This window comes from Chiloscyllium plagiosum, unplaced genomic scaffold, assembly GCF_037043375.1.
Source record: "Chiloscyllium plagiosum isolate Xiang-an unplaced genomic scaffold, Cpla_swu_hap1 HiC_scaffold_40, whole genome shotgun sequence".
In the NCBI taxonomy this organism is placed as follows: domain Eukaryota; kingdom Metazoa; phylum Chordata; class Chondrichthyes; order Orectolobiformes; family Hemiscylliidae; genus Chiloscyllium; species Chiloscyllium plagiosum.
Genome location: NW_028270178.1, coordinates 19,576,153 through 19,580,530, shown reverse-complemented (window position 1 = coordinate 19,580,530; position 4,378 = coordinate 19,576,153).

Here is a 4,378-nt window from a genome sequence, read left to right as displayed (position 1 = left end):
CACTGTAAGTAATCTAATCTAATCTAATCTAATCTAATCTAAAAAAGTAGCTGTTCTGATATTGCAACATGCTATAAACACACCCATGGGAAAAGGCAAATTCAGTAAAACAGTCTCAATGCGATCCTAGCAGCAGGAAGAGAACCCCTCGTTTTTCGCTCTAATCGAGAAACGGGAAAGAAAAGCTTCTACATAACTGATCCTACTGAAAAAATTGAAGTAAAACCCCTGGCACTTTAGGGAAGTGAAAAAAAAAAACCCAGCTATTGTCATCTGGGGTGTTGGCCCACTACAATCCAAAGCAAGGGGTGATGTTGACATGTGATGCCTCCCTTTACGGTATCTGGGTAAAGTTAATGTGGGCTCACTGCTGGCCTAACGGAGAGGAGAGCCTGGTAATGTACCCTTCCCAGATATCGGCTGATGCTGAACGCAGTTACTCTGAGGTAGAGAGGGGAGGTTTGGAAGTCATCTTTGGCATGAGAAAGTTCCACCAGTTCAGTCACAGGCAAATATTTGATATAGTAACAGATCACAACAGACCCATCCTCGGGCTCCTTAAAGAAGATAAGACAGTGTCCCCCAATAGCTTCTGATTGAATTCAGCGGCCGGCTGTTATTCTCAGTGCATACAATTACAAGTTGGAACACCACCCAACAGGTCAAGTGGTAAATGTGGATGTCTTGAGCCACCTTTCACTGACCTACACACCATTGGTGGTGCCTTCCCTGGCAGCGTCCATTCTGGTTTTAATCTTTCTGGTCACCATTCCAGTCATTGCTGACAATATCTGACTGTGGATACAAAAAAGAACCCATCCTGGCAAAACTAAAACAGCTGGTGGTAATAGAGGGCGACAGCCTCTATGCTGTTACATTACCCTACACACCACTTGCCAGCCTGACTACCCAGCCTATCCTTATAACTCAAACCCTGGCAACATCCTGGTATATCTTTTCGGAACCGTCTCCAATTTAATAATAGAGGCCTTCTATGCAAGGATGACTAGAACTGTACAGGGTACTCCAAAAGTGGCCTCACCGATGACCTATACAAGCACAATGTAGACTCCCAAATCCTAGACTCCGTGATCTGAGCTATTAAGGCAAGCATGCTAAATGGCTGCTTTACTTCCCTGTGTACCTGTGGCACAACTTGCAAAAAGCTATATATTTGAACCTTGAGGTCTCTCTGATTGACAACACTATGGCATGGTGGCTCAGTGGTTAGCACTGCTGCCTCGCAGTGCCAGGTCCCTGGGTTCAATTCCTGCCTCAGGCAGCTATCTGTGTGGATTTTGCACATTCTCCCCATGTCTGCATGGGTGTCCTCCGGGTGCTACGATTTCCTCCCACGTCCAAAGATGCACAGGTCAGGTGAATTGGCCGTGCTAAGTTGTCCATAGTTTTAGGTGCGTTCGTCGGGGTAAATGTAGGGAAACTGGTCTGGGTGGGTTACTGTTATGAGGGTCACTGTGGACTTGTTGGGTTGATGGGCCTCTTTCCATTCTGTAGGAAATCTAATCTAATCTACCCAGAGTCAAAAAGTGTGGTGCTGGAAAAACTCAGCATCTGAGGAGCAGAAGAGTCGAAGTTTTGAGCATGAGCCCTTCATCAGGAATGAGAGCCACACTGCCAAGGGCCCTTCCATTAACTGTTTAAGTCCTGCCATTGTTCATCCCAGCAAAATGCAACCCATTTATCCAAATTAAATTCTGTCTGCCACTCCTTGTTCCTTTGGCCCAATTGATCAAAAGCCCTCTGAAATCTTCGGTAGCTTTCTTCGCCGTCTGCTCCACCACCAATGTTTGTTTGTTGATGAGAAAGCTTTTCAAGGATTATGGGGAGAAACCAGGAGAATGGGGTCTGTGTTATGATACAGGTTAAACCCTTCTGTTAAATTAAACCTGACACACAGAAAAGCTCACCTCACACTGTAATCTGTTACGTTTTGAGTGACAAATGTCACTATTGAAAGAAAAATCCAACAATTTTATTCTTTAAGTTCTTAAACCAACAACTATTTGTAACTCCTTTCCCTTAATCCTATTTCTCGCTCCCACTCTACGATACACGTAAATTTATGGCAAATCAATTTTAAATCCAGTTGTTGTCTTTGGATGTCGAACTTTCTGTGTACGTTTCTCTGGGTCAGCTTCGGTTCTGCTACACAAATTCCTTATGGACAGGTACCTTTCCAAAAGCTGTTACGTTAATGGTTGGCAGCTCTTTGCTGTTCTCCCCTGAACTGTTCAAAATTTCCCATTTTATACCCAAAACATGGGATCATTTCATTGGTTTGATATCATCCAAAACAGTAAAATTCAAATTCTGGGGCATAATTTAAACTGATTGGCCAAATTTGAATTTGTTTTGAACTATGATATCGCAGCTCCAGCTCTGTGTTTCAACCAAATGTTACATTTTAATATTTTTCAGCACACTCTGTGCCTCTTTCTTAAAGGTACAACATACACCTCCCCCCTTAAGAAAAAAATGAACCATCACAATGGAAAGATGACTTCCTTTATTTTCAATTGCTTAGCCACATTACCATGACATACATATAACTTTAATCTAAGTTCATCTTAACTTCTTCCCTCATATATGTAACATTGAATAAATACCAATCTCATCAGCATATAAGTTTGCTCGCTGAGTTGGAAGATTTGTTTTCAGACATTTCACCACCATACTATGTAACACCATCAGTGAGCCTCTGGTGAAGCACTGGTGGTATGGCCCATTGTTCATTTATATGTTTAGGTTCCTTGAGTAGTTGATGTAATTTCCTGTGGTGATGTCCTTTCCTGTTCTTTTTTCTCAGGGGATGGTAAATTGGATGCATGTCAATCTGTTTGTTGATAAAGTTCCGATTGGAGTGCCATGCTTCTAGGAATTCTCGCACGTGTCTCTGTTTGGCTTGTCCTAGGATGGAAGTGTTGTACCGGTTGAAGTGGTGTCCTATCTCTGTACGTAACGATATTAGTGAGAGGGGGTCATGTCTTTTTGTGGCAAGTTGATGTTCATGTATCCTGGTGGCTAGTTTTCTGCTCGTTCCATGTGATTATCATCTTCCTGTAACTGTATAGTTCTATATCCTATGTCATTAGCATTGATGGCAACTTTCAAGAGTCTTGAAAATTTTGTTGTAGCTAAACTTGGGGTGGAGGTTAATATTGCTTTTAAATGGTAAATGCCTCCTGGCATTGTATTGTCCACCGAAATTTTGTGTTCTTCTTTAGCAAATCTGTAGTGGTGCCACTACACTGCTGAAGTTTGGAACAAACTTCAGATAACATCTCCTTAGTCCCCAAATTGAAGCACCTCTTTACTTGAGGTTGGTCGTGGAAATCCCTAGATGGCCTTCGTCTTTGTGCTTCAGGGAGTCAATCTTCATGACTGATATTATGTCCCGAGAACATCACCTCTGCTTTAGCAAATGCAGTTTTGTATAAGTTTATCACCAGTTTTGCCTCTCTTAGTCATTTAAAGAGCTCTGCTAACTGATCTTTCCAGGACTGACCAAAGATCACAACATCATCCAACTAGACTGCACAGTTTGTTAACCCAACCACAACTCTATTCATGAGTTTTTGGAGTGTAGTGGGTGCGTTCTTCATTCCAAAGAACATCATTTTGAATTGATATAGCCCATTTTAGGGTTACAAATGCAGAAATTTATTTTGCCGGCTCTGATAAAGGTAACTGCCAATAACCACACAGTAAGTCCAACTTAGTGGTGTAACTGACTTGTCCAACTTTCTCGATCCAGTCCTCCAATCTCAGTTTTCAATATGAGTCCGATTTTGTTATGGCATTGACCTTCGGATAAACCACACAAAATCGTTGAGTACCATCAGGTTTTGGGAACTGACATCATTAGTGAACTCCACTCGCTGTGGCTCAGTTCGATGATATCCTCGTTGATCATGGCCTCCTCCTACCTCTGGACCTGTCTGGCTTTAGCCGATGAGGGTGTTATTTTATTGGAGCAATATTCCCTACGTCTACTTCATGTACAATAGCATTAGTCCTCCCCATCTGATTCCTTCATATGTCTTCATACTGCAGTAGCAAACCTCTCAATGGTATTCTTTGCTCCTGAGATGGATTGTTTGATAATCTTTCACACTCTTCAAGGAATTCTTCATTGTTTAACAATTTTGACCATAACAAAATCATTGTTTAGCATTTTTTGAGGCACTTCAAAATCCACAAAATCTGGATTTGATTCCTCATTCTGTGGGGCAGTAACTAACATCTGTTTCTTCAGTGCTTTCTCTCCATGATAATAACCCTCAGGAATAACATCTGCCTCCTTTTTGGGGTACAGAACAACATGTATATCTTTTATTGTCTCGTCTTTCTGTTGCAG